Below are 17,503 nucleotides of genomic sequence, written 5' to 3'. Positions count from 1 at the left end.
ATAAATTGAAAATAGAGTAATATAACATTAAATGGACGATTACGTGAAGTTAAAATTACAAATGCTAACATTAATTAAAAATGCAAAACATTAAGATAGAAGACAAGAATCGATAGAAGCTACTAGTCGGATATCTGACTTATAAGATAGTCGTGAGGGGAGCGATTAAATTCATTGCTGAGAAGCTTGGAGCGGATGCTAGAGCTGACGGACATTACATTGAAGGGAACTATGAGATTGATCTTGATTTCTGTATAAATATCTGTATGGTTAGGGAGCTAGATGGGTCGAATGCAAATTTTCAATTGTTGGTTTTCGGCAAAGATTCAATTTTATTGCCAAATCCATCGAGAACTGACACCACAAACGTAGAAAATTGGCTTTTTTATGATGTAGCACAACAGGTACCACAAAAACAGCATGCGCAAGATGAACCTCAAGAGCAGCATGATCATGATGAAGAAATGGGTATTGACAAGGAACAACAACAACCAGTCAGAGGCATGCAAGATGACAAAAATTGGCGTCGAAGGATGGAGGCTAAGATCGACAACCAAGGACAAATGCTTCTTGCAATGATGCTACACTTCAACATCCAATATCCTCAAGCCTGTCCAGAATAATCACGTTGCACCACTTGGATACTTTAATGATTTGTTTTTTTATTTCATTTTGAAAATTCTCCTTTAGGACTTGCAATCCTTATTGGAATATGTTGTGAACAATGGATCCAAGTTTATCTTTGTTGTAATTTGTTTAGCTCTAAACTTGTTTGGTAAATTTGTTCTAAGTTTCTTCCATCTTTTCTATGAATTTGTTCTTTGTTAGTACAAGAAATGTATGCACTATTTTATGATGAATGACATGTCATTGCATCAATTTTAAAATACATTTGCTTGAAAAAAATCCTACTTATGTCCTAAATCTAGCATGATATCAATGTTATTGTGGACAAATTATTTAATATTTCATCTTTTTATGTCCTAAATCTTGTATCACGTTTGATTGAAAAATGAAAAAATAAAAACGATGGAGCGATATAGAGGAACGGTAGTGCTTAGAATTAGTAAATGTATGCATATTAATGGAGAACAAAAATCATGTTACTCGAGTAATATTTTAAAGAACAGTGCTAAAATTGGTTCAGAAGACCAGTGCGTATAATCCCGCCTTACTCTTTATTCAAACCATTGCTAAAATTGGTTTAGAAGGCCAGCGTGTATACACCCGACCGTGCCAAAATTACACACAGTCGTGTGTTCTCTCTTCAGACAAAAACACCACATTCCAGTAACTTTACACACGACCGTGCTAAAAAAGCACACGACCGTGTGTATGCCTATGCCAAAATTGAGTTATAGGACCAGTGTAGTTACACACGACCGTGCCAAACTTACACACAGTCGTGTGTTTTCTTCAGACAAACACGCATAATAACATTTTTTTCCCTCATTCATAACACTTCTCATTACTCTTTTCTTTTTGCCTTATTCAAGTTCTCATAGCACTATTTCTCCCATACTTCCCTAACCCTACAGATAGTTCATGAAAACCACCCAAATCCTAGTCATAAATAACCCAAATCAATCAAAAACATAAATCTACCCATTATTCAACTATCAAAAACGAAAATCACCCACAATCCAATATCCCAACTCTCCTTTCATTCTTCACTCACGAAGGTACGTTGTCTTCTTTCTTGCCGCCAAACTCTCCTTCGGCGAACTCACTCACCGGCATATCCTATATCTTTATCAATCTCGATATATAGAGGTAATTTTTGATTAGTCTCACTCAATCCCTTTACAAACTCAAATTTAGGATTAAGTAATTGTTGTTCTTCCATAGTTTTATTTTTCTCTTTGAAATTAACTTATCTGGATGTGGGTTTTGAAATTGTTGTTCTTTAATTCAATGGTTTACAATCTTAAAGTTACTGCAAATTTTTCTTAACCGTAATATCAATGAGTTATATTAATGACTTATTTGGATGTGGGTTTTAAAATTGTTGTTCTTCCATTTAATGATTTCGTTTGGTCTTACTCAATGAGTTATTTTTCATAACAGTAATTGTTGTTATTCCATTCTTGATTTGGTTTTGAAGTTTTTTCTACAAAGGAACATGCTTTATATTAATGACTTATCTGGATGTGGGTGTTCTTGATATGGATGGTTGTTCAATCAGGCATTGTAGCCTTAGCCTTAATGCAATTTATCGTCAAATGGAACTGTTAACATCCATTTGGCACGCAAATCTTTTTTTTTTTTAGGATTCAAGATGTAGCCTTACGTTATCCGTAACACATTTTGTTTGTTGTCAACAGAAACAGGTAATTTGAAAAATGGCTTCTAAGGGAAAGGGAGTTGATGTTGGTGGCACTTCATGCGGCACCAAGAAAATGGGTATACGTAATGAGAGGGGAATTATTCTGAACTCTGCATCTAAAAGGGAAAGGTACAACACACTTTTGAATGGAGAAATTTGGCCGAATAGGTATCCCAATTCACGTGCATTAGATGCATTCGGTATAAAAGACAATGTTATGGCTCTCCTTTGTAACATAGGCTGGAATGATTTTGTAGGAGAGCCACACTACACTTTCGAAACCACTACACTTGAATTTATGAGTACCATTTGTTTTGTTCAAGATAGAGAAAATTCCACCGTTTCGTTTAGTTTGGGTAAAGTAGAGTACATCATGTCACTTACTGAATTTTGTGACAAAATGGGTTTCGCAAGCACGGGGTTCATTCATGTCTCTCGTAACCCGGTTAATATGCCTCAAAATTATGACCAACATGAGTTTTGGTCACAAATAACTGGGCGGGACCATTTTGAATCTAATAATGCCAAGGCTAGTATGATACATAACTCTGTTTTCCGCTACTTACATAGAGTTATGGCATGCACCATATTGGGTAGGCTAGAAACAACAACGATGAGGAGTGATGAACTATTCATTCTATGGGCTATGGTTAACAACTGTGCTGTAAACACTGGCTATTACCTTTTAAACGATTTGGCATATGTGGTAGCTCAACCCAAAGGTAAGATGGTGGCGGGGGGATTGATTAGTTTCATCGCTTGGAAGTTGGGAGCGAAAGTGGCAACTGAAGAAATTGGCATTGAGGGGAAATACACCATTGATCTTGATTTTGTAAAAATATTCATATGGTTAGGGACATAGATGGGAACAGAACAAATTTTAGATTGTTGGTATTTGTTGGTATCTTGATTTTCAATTTTGTTGCCAGATCCAGTGAGAACTGGCATAACAAATCATGCAAATTGGCTTTATATTGATTTAGATCCACAGGTACCTCCAGAGCAGCCTGTGCAAGATGAAGAAATGGGTGAGGGACAACAACCTATGGAAGGAAGGCAAAACGAAGAGGATTGGCGTGGAAGGATGAAGGCTAAGGTTGGCAGGACGTATGAGGAGGTTGCACTCGTCAGACAAATGCTTGCATCAATGATGCAACAACTCAACATCCAACATCCTCCAACCGGTCCACAATAATCGTGTTGCACCTATTTTACCTTAGTTAGCTCTGAACTTGTTTGAAAAATTATCATGTTATTGTAATTTGTTGTAATTTATTTAGCTCTTAACATATTTAGCTCGTACACACCCATAATGAATACTCTCGTATGTTGTCTAAATATTTAATGTTAATGATTGTTGGTTCAATTGGATATGTGTATGTGTTCATACGAAAAAAGTTAAATATAGACATGGGAAAATACCAGAATGTAACACACGACCGTGTTAAATACACGCACGGTCATGTGTTTAATGAAGACAAACACCGGACACTATCAGACTGTCACACACGACCGTGTCAAATACACACACGGTCGAGTGTTTAATGCAAACACACACAAGACACTATCAGACTGTCACATACGATCGTGCCAAATTCACGCACGGTCGTGCGCACCTGCCATTACAAAATTAATTAAACAACCACTGAGTTTAGACAACGATGTAATCACTTGAACATACCTCTGAATCTTCCACACATATGTTGCCTTCCCCAGTTATGTTGCTCACATTTGAAACTTGAAAAATTTCAAGAATTTCACTTATATCCATTTTGATGTTCCTAATGCATACATAAATTGAATTAGACACAATCACTTGGATAGCCAACGGCGGGAAAACAAGGTTAGGTATACTAGTAGAAGAAAAAAAAAACTTATTCAATGACAGTAACTCACACACGACCGTGCCAAAAATCTACATAGTCGTGTGTTTGCTTCAGCACAATTCCAACTAGAGTTCCAGTGAGATTACACACGACCATGTGTTTAATCCGCACGACTGTGCATTACTGCATAGAAGTAAATCTACAAATCAAAAATGAACAACACTCAAGAACAACAACTTCAATGGTGACCATCTTGTTCAAAATGTATTTCTGGTATGAAAACTAGTACTAGTATTCAACAACCATACTTCATCATATCTACCAAGCTTATACATACCTTCAAGTTTAAAGATTCACATATTCAATTATGACACAATTCATCAACCATATAAATGCATGCAATGTTCTAGACTCTTCTAGATGCATGCGGTACCATCACCAACAACAAAGGTCGTCACCTCATGATGCAATAAAAACATCAAATCCATTGAATACAAAGTATTCAAATCTCACCACTGGATATAAATATCCTAAACCATTGAATAGAAACTATTCAAATCTCACCACTGGATATAAATATCCTAACCATTGAATACAAAGTATTCAGATCTCACCACTGGATGTAAACATCCTAAGACTCAATATGACTATGATGCATGGATATAAAAGCAAAGACTCGACAATGCAAAATCACCTCATATATATTCAACAACCACAATGTAAGAGACCACCTCCATTTACATTGATCAACTCCAGCAACAATTGCATTATCAAGTATTTACGTCCACATAGTCAACAAGTCACAATTCAAATAAGAGTCATCATCACATTATCATCAACATAATCATCATCATAATTAACTTATATGCATTACTCAACATCAAATATGTTGAACATATATGCATTCAGCAATAATACCACCATCAATTAACATATGCATTCACCAACAATATCAACATCAATTGACATATATGCATTCACCAACAATATCACCATCAATTAACATATATGCATTAATCAACATCAACTATATCATATAGTTCTACAACTCCATACAATTTCTCACAATCCAAGTAAAGGAGAAAATACAACACATTATGATAAATAACATATTCAACACCTATCAATCATTCACATATCTTCATATAATTATAACAGCTATTCTCAAAGGTTTTACCAAGTATTTGGTCCTTAAAGATTATTTTCGACAAATTTTGTATCATATTTTACAATTTTAAAATAATTGAGACAGATGAACCAAAACCAATTAAACAAACTCTAGTGCCTCAACTATGTATACACTTAAATCACAATTGTGTGCAGTTGCATATACATGTGTGTTTCACCGGCCAATTGCGACTAAAACACCAATTTGACAATTTTCGGCTCAAAAACAAAGTTAACTTAACACAAAAGAAAACCAATTGTAACCCAAAGGTAGAATCAAGCTATGACACTCTTAGAAGCTTAATTATCAATTGATTAAATAGGGTTAGGTATTTGGAATCCATTGACATGCTTAAAAGTACACAAAAACATGAAAAACGAGGTTTCGGGGTTCTGCAGAACTGACACGGTCGCGTCATCAGGACACACGGTCGTGTCACCCCTTACAGGAGACCCTGACACGGTCGTGTCACCTAGACACACGGTCGTGTCACCTCACCAGTACAGAAAAATGCATTTTCTCGTTTTTGCCCATAAAATCTTGTTTTCAAATCCGTTTTCGATTCCGTTTTCGCCAATGCATCCTTAACACTTAGACCATACAAACTACACATGAAAACTTAACATTTCAACTCAAAACAACTTAATCAAAACTCATCCCAAAATGACTTATTTTGCAAAAGCACTAAAAAACAACTTTTACTCAAAAACCCGTTTTCTTCCCAAAATGATTTCTCTCCAAAACCAAGTGATTAAAACAGAAAATCATATCATCCTAATTCATTCTAACAACTTCCTTAACTCATTCAACATTATCAAAATCAAACTTCTTCATTATCAACCAATTTTCACAAAAGTTGCAAAATCACCACAATTCAATCACAACAATACTTTCAGCAATACCCAAAGCATAAATTGATGAGAACATCATCACAAAATAACAACTACATCATATAATCATGATCTCATCATCATTCAACAACTACAACATCATTTTTCATCAAATTGAGCAAAAATCAACAAAGTTTCATATAACCACAATTCAAGTATGTAAAATCAACAACAACAACATGCTTAGCATCAATTTCACATACCCAAAATTAGTTTCAAAGTAGGAACACGAAAATCACCATTTAAATTCACAATAATCACTTTTCACAATTAAGCACTTATGAATTTAAGTAGAAAAAGAGATCATAACTTAAGATTATGAATGAACACTATCCCCCTTACCTCAATTGACAAAAATCCTAGCAAAAGCTTCAATTTAGCTCCAAGAATCTCTACCACCCTCTTGATCTTCAAGCTTCTCTCTTCTAACCCTTTTTCTCTTCCTCTTGATCTTTCTCTCTCTACCTCTCTCAAATTCTTATGAAATGAATGTGAACCCTATTTTTCTACAATGACTAGAGCTTAAATAGTGTACACACTAATGGGCTTAACCCTTAAAAAGTTTTAATGGGCTTAAGACCTCTAAATTACTAAACCACAAAGTCTTACTCACTTACGGTAAAAAGTTATCGAATACTTAACGGCTCACAACTAATTACCAGAACCCACTAGTAACTTAGTAAAAATAATGGTTCCCACTTGAAACACTAAAAATAATCATCACGGAGGAATTACTAATTTACCCTTGATCACACAATGACTAAAATACCCCTAAGTCCAAAATGACTAAAATACCTTTCTAATACCGAATTCTAATAATCTCAACCAAAATACACATAGAGGCAATTAATCACGTATAAGCACGTATAAAAATAAATCTAACGAAAATCGGGTTGTTACATATGATGCTTAATCAAACGAATTCTTTATAAAACTGATTTTCGCTTGTTAAATGAGTTTTATAATCAACCAAAGCATAAACTCTTAAAACAAATATTTTTTGAGAACCTGTGATAGATGATAAACAAAGTTTTCTAAAACCAGTGGATTGTTTTTCTATTAATTGAATTCGTCATCCTAATTTGCAAGTTGTTCCGTGAAGCAAACAAAAACCCCCAATTTATATTTTAGAATTCATAGCTGCTGTTCTTGTTATTGGCAATTTTTAAATCAGAAATCTTCGAGAGACGACCAAGGTTAACTACCTTGTACGATTTATTTTAAAACAGTTATTTTTGATCGTGCACGACAACGATCAAATTGGCGCCGTTGCCGGGGATCTTCGATTAAGGATAGCCAATATAAGAACCCACTAACCCCTTTAACATCTGTTTTGTGTTTATTTTTGTTGATTTTCAGGTGACCGTACTGTTTCTGTCGAGTTTCAGACGCGTAAAAAATCGGTTTTCAGTCTACTGTGTCCGATTGCTCTGAAACTTCGTCTCAAAATCTAGAAAAATTCACTGATCAGGACTCCTTTAGAAGAAGTGACTTCTAAAGGAGTCTGGTGCTCAAAATCCCAAATTCCTTCGTTTAGTGGTACTTTTAATTTATTTTAATTTTTCATATTTTCGAAAAATTCCAAAAAAAAATTGCGTAACTTATATTTGGTTTCTAGAATTTTTTAGTGGTATTTTCATACTTTTTTAGATTTTATTTCACAGGGTTTTGCATTTTTTAATTTATTTTAGAGTTAGGAACATTGTCGGTATTTGCTGAATTGTTAGTTTTTCAAGTTTTTTTTTTCCATCATGCATGACTAGGTCCAGACCTGAAGTTTTGCAACCATTTGATCCTGAGATATAACCAACTTTGCATTTACTTATTAGGCATAGTCTGGCTAGCAATAAGCTTAGGTGATTAATTACAATGCCCCTTATGTTAAGTACAATGCCTTGTGTATTAATTACCCTAATGTTGAGGTTCCGTTTGAATTAAAATATGGCTTAATCCATTTGTTGCCCAAGTTTAGTGGTCTTGCAGGAGAAGATCCCCATAAGCATCTGAAGGAGTTTAAGGTCGTGTTCCCTACACCCCTAAGACCTGCAGGAATTACTGAAGATCATGTTAAGATAAGAGCATTCACGTTCACGCTGCAAGGAGCGGCAGAGGATTGGTTGTACTATCTGCAACCGAACAATGTTGCGAGCTGGACCGAACTGAAGAAATTGTTTTTAGAAAAATATTTCCCTGCCTCCCGAGCTGCATCAATAAGGAAAGAAATATGTGGCATCAGACAACGTGTCACCGAGTCACTTGCTGAATAATGGGAAAGATTTAAACAGTTAGTATCCAGTTGCACTCAACATCAAATTACTGAGCAACTACTTGTTCAGTATTTCTATGAAGGGCTATTACCCACGGAAAAAAACATCCTAGATGCTTCTAATGGCGAAGCCCTTGTCGATTAGACACCTGCAGCAGCGAAAGCCCTCATTGAGAACATGTCTCTCAACTCCCAACAATTCACCACTAGAAGCAATTCAGTGGCTCTGACAAAAGGAGTGAATGAAATTCAAGCCTCCTCATCAAACAAAGCTCTAGAAACCAGACTTGACGAGCTTACATCTCTAGTAAAACAGTTGGCTTTAGGACGACCCAGACAGAAAGGGTATGTGGCATTTGCACCTCCCCTGAGCATCCGACAGATACCTGTCCTGTAACGCCCCGGATTTTGGTCCAAGACATTACGCCTAAATCATTTTCATTTTTAGAAAATCACTACTACTTTTGTTTCTTTAAGAAAAATAAGACTATATTTTTTTTCCTTCAATCAATCGGTAATAAATTCTTAATAAAACCTATACGAAATTCTTTACATAATTTAATTAAAATTCTTAAACTAAATATCCTTCAAAATTACATCTAAAATTACAATTCAATTAAAACCCGATTTGTCCCCCGTACACACTTCAAGCAAAAACTTCAAAGCATACACCATGCCTTCTTTGATACCTAAAATGTTAGTGTAAGGGGCCAATTTGCTTATCCAAATTGGTTGATACTCAAAGCAAAAGAACAATGCCACAAAATAGATAGTATCAAAACTTCTCAATCAAAAAGAAATAAGAAAAATACATTTAAGTCTTTAAGGTAAAGTTCATACACATTTCTTTTGTATATATAACAGTTTAATCACTTATCAACACACAGATGTATAACAGACTCAATGTAATGCAATGATGTGTAAAATGCATGCTCTTAAATACCACATGATCCGGATATAATTCGCGCCACTAAGGCATCCACACAGAATATAATTGCAATTCCCGCCACTAAGGCATCCACACAGAATATAATTGCAATTCCCGCTACTAAGGCACCACACAGATGCATATGCCATGCATGATCATGAAAATGCAGACCAAAACCCGCCATTAAGGCACCACACAAAATTATATTATTAACCAGCCACTAAGGCAAATGCATAGTCAAATAAAATACCTGCCACTTAGGCAAACATGTAGGCAAACACAGTCAGAGATTAACACATCATTGTCCACAAAAACCAAAAGTCAATCTTTTCATAAAACTCATATTTCTATATTTTTCATTTCTTTAGTTTATCAACAAAATCGAACACTTCTTTCCCAATACCACAAAAACACATATGCATAGAAAAATAAAATAAATCTCATTCTACATAACAATATCATACACACATCATATAAAATATAATTAAACGAATAACTTTTATAAAAGGTTAAATTTTACCATATAAATTCATATTTTAGTTGTTTTTCTTCTCAACAGACAAGAATTGCTACCACTATTAATAACACAGCCCTAGCACTTAGTATGGATGTATGGGGAAAAAGCCCTTACCTCAAACGCTTTCCTTCCTAAGTCACGACTCTAAGCCATAATTCTCAGTTACGGTGCAGACACAATTTATCTCACTCAAGGTATTATTTTGACGATTGGACAGTTGAAAATGAAGAACCGCATGTTGGGAACACACTGTCCGAAAATTAGCTCAATCGAACGGTGAACGAAGACGTGGTCGAAATTCTACGATGGCAGGTCTTAGGCTTCCATGAATTTTAAGAAGGTGGTTGCTGGATGGATCCTCAAAATAATATGGATGAAGAAGGGATTGTATTCATATGTCAAAGGAAAGAGAGGACGTGCATGTACCAAAAATGGGAAAGGTTTCATTCTCCTATTCAAATTATAGTATGGGGTTAAGGCAACAAAGTGGAATTGTTGTTGATGATTCCTTGAAGACCAAAGATGTATGGTAATTGAAAAACATTAAAGAGCTTTTCTTTGAAAATATTAGCAAGGAAAAACCGTGAAGGAAGAGAGAAGAGAGTAATTCATTCTCTTGAATGAGATGGAGAGAAAGAGCAGCCCCAATTTGAAATAAGGGGAGGAAATCGATAGTTTATTTGGGGCCATTAAAGAAAACTAATGTCTAAATTGAGAGGAGGACACTTTGTGTAATTAAATATAGACAATATTGGCACTGAAGAGACATGTTCAATGACTTTGTGGAAAGCACAAATGATCATGGGTCTGTTGTTGAATGAAACGGTTTTATCCTATGCATATGCAAAAACGAATTGGTTTCCTGTGTAAATGTTCCTACTAATTCTCTAAAACAAAGCCACTACACCCAAATAATTAGGAGATAATGTGAAGCATATTTGACTAGGCAATTAGACAATGAAAAACGTGTGGTATGACCACATCCAAATAGAAAACCAATTAATAAAATAATTAATATAATCTTGACCAAAAATAAAATAAAGTAATATAATACAAATTCTTAACTCTAAAATAGATTACAAGTAAAAGTACAACAGTAATTGATTTAAATAAAAATAAATCATGTAAGGAATGATAGCATATTTTTGTCACACCACATTGATTAATAAAAATGAACAACATGAAAATTCTCTAGTTATTTAACCATAGTAGGGAATGTCAAGATTTTCTTAAATAGTTTACACATAAAATAAGTTGCTGAATAAATTATAAATCAAGATTATTATTACGAATGACATGTATAAAAATATCGGGGTGTTACATGTCCCATCTTACAAGATGATTCCATAACTGAGTTGCCTCAAGCATACGCAGCGAATGTGTACAGCCAAGGCAACAACCAAAATAGGTACAATGTCCCTGACCTTTCAACAAACAAGTATCATCCCAACTGGAGGAACCATCAGTTTCTACGGTATGGAAATCCAACCGCGCAACAATTGCAGCGCAACAATTGCAACAACAATTGCAGGTACCACTTCCCCAGCCTACTCAACCCACGCCGCCACCAGCCGTGGCTATATCTGGACCCTCATTCGAGGACCTTGTCAAGCAATTGACAACGCAGCAGATCCAATACCAGCAGACTGAATGTGAGAAAAACACAAGAAGGGGGGTTGAATTGTGTTAGTTTTTTCTTCATTTTCTCCTAAGCTGAAAGCACTGATCAAAAACTGATAGAGTTCTACTTCTAAAGTGATGTTCAGGACTAACTTGCAGCGGATAAAAACAGAGAGAGAGAGAAAGAAGAAAGACACAAAACAATTATACAGGTTCCTTCCATAAACCGGAAGTAGTCCTGTCCCCCTCACTTCCAAGGATAGTTCACTAAAAATGTAATATCTGATTACAACTGCTCACTGCTAAACTTAGCAAGAGACTTCAAACTGCTCAAGCACAACTGCAAGAGACTTCCTATGCTCCTGAACACAATCAAGAGACTTCCTATGCTCAAGCACAACTGCAAGAGACTTCTATTCAAACAGAATTACATGAAAATTCCTTGTCACACCACATTGATTAATAAAAATGAACTACATGAAAATTCTCTAGTTATTTAACCATAGTAGGGAATGTCAAGATTTTCTTAAATAGTTTACACATAAAATAAGTTGCTGAATAAATTATAAATCAAGATTATTATTACAAATGACATGTATAAAAATATCTGGGTGTTACATGTCCCATCTTACAAGATGATTCCATAATTGAGTTGCCTCAAGCATACGCAGCGAATGTGTACAACCATGGCAACAACCAAAATAGGTACAATGTCCCTAACCTTTCAACAATTAAGTATCATCCCAACTGGAGGAACCATCAGTTTCTACGGTATGGAAATCCAACCGCGCAACAATTGCAACAACAACTGCAAGTACCACTTCCCCAGCCTACTCAACCCACGCCACCACCAGCAGTGGCTACATCTGGACCCTCATTCGAGGACCTTGTCAAGCAATTGACTACGCAGCAGATCCAATACCAGCAGACTGAAGGTGAGAAAAACACAAGAAGGGGGGTTGAATTGTGTTAGCTTTTTCTTCGTTTTCTCCTAAGCTGAAAGCACTGATCAGAAACAGATAGAGTTCTACTTCTAAAGTGATGTTCAAGACTAACTTGCAGCGGATAAAAATAGAGAGAGAGAGAAAGAAGAAAGACACAAAGAAATTATACAGGTTCCTTCCATAAACTGAAAGTAGTCCTGTCCCCCTTGCACTTCCAAGGATAGTTCACTAAAAATGTAATATATGATTACTACTGCTCACTGCTAAACTTAGCAAGAGACTTCAAACTGCTCAAGCACAACTGCAAGTGACTTCCTATGCTCCTGAACACAATCAAGAGACATCCTATGCTCAAGCACAACTGCAAGAGACTTCTATTCAAACAGAATTACAAAGAAAAATGTTTGACGTTGAACACTTGATATACAATCAGTGGTGTTCACAATACAAATCAGATACAGATTCTTAAGACTTTATAATTTCTAAGATATGAACTTTGAAAAAGAAATTCTAACTGAACTTTTGAATGCAGAACAATTTCAGCAGAGTTTTGGCACTGGTAAATTGTTGTTGAGTCCTTGTCAATCTCTAAGTCTTCACTCCTTTATATAGAGGTGTGAAAGAAATGTTGTGAATTGCCAGCATATCAAAAGAGAGTCGTTTGAAGTTTTGATCAATCACCAATGATATTTTGCCTGATATGGTTATTGTCATATGAAGGATCAATTTCAAATCCATTCCAATTGTGAAGGAACATTGTTGCAGGCAGAGCTGTTTTTCTTGTCTTGTAGCAGAGACAAAAACAGAGTAGTGGAGGTAGTGGTTGTACACTTCGTAAAATTGTACTTTGTCAACGCTCTTTAAAGAATAAGCATCCAATGCCTTCAAATCCTTTCAAAATAGTCGTTGCTTCACTCTTTCAGTCTTCTGCAATGCTTAGACGAGATTAAATCCATTGAACAACCTTTGAAGCTTTAAGTTTTGCATCTCCTGATGAACTTCAGCTTCTGGTGATCTTCAGCTTCTGATGAGATGCTTCTGATGAACTTGCTTCTGATGACGTAATCACTTCAGGAGAACTATACTTCAGGAGCACTTCTCTTCAGATGCTTCAAGCTTCCTTTTTGTTGATTCCTTAGCTCTCTTTTGTTCTTCGAGAACCTATTTAAGATGTCAAATTTTTGTCTATGGTCTTATACACTTGAACAAATATCAACTTATCCAATTGACAATATTTAATACCTTGTTATCATCAAAACTCTCAAAGGGTAATGTTAAACACATTTTATTCCAACAATCTCCCCCTTTTTTATGATGACAAACATTAGTATTTAAAATGTGCAATTGTTGTTAATCTAATTAACAAGTTGACTATAAGGGTTTGAGGTTTGTAAGCTCCCCCTCAATCTAATAGTACTTTGAGGTGAGGTTTGTTAGCTCCCTGATGAGTCAATAATTAGTTATTTTTATATAATATTTAGTTTCGTTTTATTTAGATTTATGTTTGTTTTATTTAAGTATTATTTCCATTTTGAGCTATTTTACTTCAATTGCATATTATTATATTTCAGGAATGAATATTTGATGGATTGAGTCTTGGAGCAAAAGAAAGGAGTTTGGAACTGATTCGAAGCGAAAATACGAAGATTTGGAGACAAAAATATGTCTCCCCCAAGTCAGAAGCTTGGCATGGCCAGTGCCACTAACTAGCACGGCCGTGCCACCTCCCAGGACAGCCTTTTGCTGCTTTTGCATAGATTTCAAGCTACTCTATTTAGTTTTGACCAAAAAGCCCGCAGTTTCTTGTGGAACATTCTAGTGATGTAATTTCTTAGATTTTAAGTCGAATGTAAACTGTAAATAGAGTAGCTAGCCATCACAACAAATCATCTTTTATTCTTGGAATTCAATAAGTGACAATTGTCTTTCTAGTAAAAGTTCTTTCTTTATTTCTTTGTTATTTACTTTATGCTTTTCTTCTTCTTCTCCATGACTACGATGAACATGAGTGAGTAGACTTCTTTTGTCTTGGGATTGTTGGATAAGTCTAATGACATAATCCTAATCAAAGCAAACCTTAAACCTTAATTTTATGTAACCCTAATTTCTAATCTAAATTCACCGTTTTAACATGAATTAACCATTATCAAACTGTAGAAGTGAAAGTGGAGGGTTTGATAATAGTTAATTCATCATCTCAAATATCAATTCATAAAATAAAAGTGGAGTTTTGATATTCGAACAAGTGAATTTAGATAAGGATTGCGAAACATGAAAATAGTCTAGCAAACCTTGAGACCCATAAAGTTTCGAGCTTCAAGGATTCCAAAGGCAATCACCCATGAAAATAGGCGTGGTTGTTGGAGGAACACACTCACCGAGACCGAAAGGATATGTGATAGGCTAAAGAGAAACTTGTCTTTAGAAATTAGGTCTAACATAAAGTTATAAGTTTAAGGGTTTGTTTGTGAAGGATTCGTTATTATGATGAACCAATAATCCCAAGACTCTCTTTTTATTATTACATTCTCTCGTTTAAAAACCCCAACTTTGCAATTCACCCTCTTCTAATCATCAACTAAAGTTAATTGAATTGAACAACTCCCTGTCGTAACGATACTCTTTTTATTACTACATCGGTAAACCATGCACTTGCGGTTTATCCCATCAAGTTTTTGGCGCCGTTGCCGGGGAGTTAACTAATTTGATTAACTTTTTTTTAGTGATTATAATTTTTCTTTTTCTCCTTTTCTTCTCTTTCGTTCTTTCTTTCTGTTACCGTTAACTTCTTGGGTTCTCAATTTTTTATGCAAAGAACTAAAAGTCTTCGTGATTTTGTTCCCGAGATCGAAAAGTATTTGCATAAAAGAAGGAGAGAAGCACGAAATATTATCGCTATGGTTGAACGCACTCTCAAAGAGTATGCAACACCATCTACGGATGAGCCACATGTTATTATTGTGTATCCGACGGTTGAGGGTAACAACTTTGAGATTAAGTCTGCACTACTTAACTTGGTGCAGCAAAATCAGTTTTCTGGATCGCCCGCTGAGGATCCAAACCTACACATCTCTGTTTTTCTAAGAATCAGCGAAACCATAAAAGAGAACCAAGAAGCTGTAAGACTTCATCTTTTTCCCTTTTCCTTAAGGGATAGAGCTAGCGCTTGGTTCCATTCCCTTGATGTTGGTTCCATCACATCATGGGATCAACTGAGGCAAGCATTCCTTGCCCGATTCTTTCCCCCTCTAAAACTGTTAAACTAAGAGACCAAATCACACAGTTCAATAAAAAAGATGGGGAATCACTTTATGATGTGTGGGAGCGTTTCAAGGAAATGCTTAGACTTTGTCCCCACCATGGTTTAGAGAAGTGGCTCATATCCACACTTTTTATAATGGCTTATCATATACCACTAAGATGACTGTTGATGCAGCTGCAGGTAGAGCTTTAATGAACAAGAATATTACGGAGGCATACGCTTTAATTGAAGACATGGCTCAGAATCACTACAAATGGACCGATGAGAGAGCCATCACTAATTCTTCACCCTGTAAAAAAGAAGCAGGTATGTATGAAGTCTCTAACTATGATCATCTTGCTGCTAAGGTTGATGCACTAACCCAAAAATTTGAAAAACTAAATGTTAGTGCTATCACAACTGCTCCTACATCTCCTTCTAGTGAAATATGTGGTATATTTGGTCATATTGGTGTTGATTGCCCACTAGGTAGTGCTACTAATGGTATTGAGCAAATGAACTACGCTCAATATAACCAAGGAATGAGGCAAAACCAAAACTTTTATAAAAACCCTCAAAATTCCTATGGACAAGTAGCACCACCTGGCTATGCAAACAACCAGAGAGTCGCTCAGAAATCAAATTTGAAAATTTTAATGGAAAACTATATCATGAATCAATCTAAACAGCTTCAAGAGCTCAAAAACCAAACCGAATTTCTGAATGATTCTCTTTCCAAACTCAATACCAAAATAGATTCTATTGCTACCCACACTAAAATGCTTGAGACCCAAATCTCCCAAGTGGCCCAACAAGTGGCTACCTCTTCTCAAACACTGGGGGTCTTTCTTGGTCAAACCGAAGCCAACCCCAAAGCCTATGTTAATGCTATTTCTTTTGGGGGTAGTAAGTTAGGAGAAACTATTGCTAAGGTTAAAAACATTGAGGAAGAAAGTGTTAAGCTTTTAGGTGAGAAAACTGTGATAGAAAGTGGGAAACTGCTTGATAAGACCAAAGCTCCTTCCCCGTTAAAACATGCTAAGCTTAACTTGGAGGCTCAATTTAATAAATTTGTTAACATACTTAAGAAGATTTTCATTAAAATTCCCTTTGCGGAAGCTTTGTCTCGGATGCCTCTATATGCTAAGTTTTTAAAGGAATTTTTTTTTAAAGAAAAAGACTATAGAGCATCATGAGACAATAGCTTTGACTAGGGAAAATAGTGCAATCATCCAGAAGGCACCTCCTAAGCTTAGAGATCCAGGTAGTTTTGCCACACCTTGTATGATTGGGTGTGAGACCATTGACAAAGCCTTGTGCGACTTAGGAGCTAGTGTTAGTTTGTTGCCTTTATCCCTCTTTAAGAGGATGGGGATAGGAGAGTTGAAACCTACCAAGTTAGTCTTGAAGTTAGCTGATCGTTTTACTATAAAACTAGTCGGATTTGTTGAGGACATACCTGTTAAGATATAAGGGATATACATCCCGGCTGATTTTGTAGTAGTTGACATTGAAGAAGACGATGACGACCCTATAATTCTAGGAAGACCTTTCCTCGCTACTGCGGGAGCTATTGTTGATGTTAAAAATGGTAGGATTGTTTTTCAAGTGAGTGATAAAATGGTAGGATTTGAGTTGGAAAATGTTATGAAAGGTCCCGCTCTTTATTCTTGTTGCATGATTAAAGATCATGATGAGAAACAACGCTTCATAGCGTCATCTACACAATATGATCTCTTTGATCCTTTCTAAAGAAACTTTCTAACTATCAAGCTAA

At 35.7% G+C, this 17,503-nt stretch overlaps 1 non-coding gene and 1 pseudogene across 1 annotated transcript; one reads left to right on the top strand and one right to left on the bottom strand.

The window, feature by feature from the left end:
• Positions 1–10,352: 10,352 nt before the first annotated feature.
• On the top strand, positions 10,353–17,478 carry LOC146915449 (uncharacterized; annotated as a pseudogene).
• On the bottom strand, positions 15,745–15,851 carry LOC146915450 (small nucleolar RNA R71). The gene has a single exon (XR_015017109.1). It is a non-coding gene; the product is annotated as a small nucleolar RNA R71 (small nucleolar RNA).
• Positions 17,479–17,503: the final 25 nt, after the last annotated feature.

This window comes from Medicago sativa, chromosome 6 (assembly GCF_051527215.1).
Source record: "Medicago sativa cultivar Bolivia chromosome 6, Bolivia_mono, whole genome shotgun sequence".
In the NCBI taxonomy this organism is placed as follows: Eukaryota; Viridiplantae; Streptophyta; class Magnoliopsida; order Fabales; family Fabaceae; genus Medicago; species Medicago sativa.
Note: the sequence above shows the minus strand (reverse complement) of the source record. Positions and strands in the feature narration are given on the sequence as shown.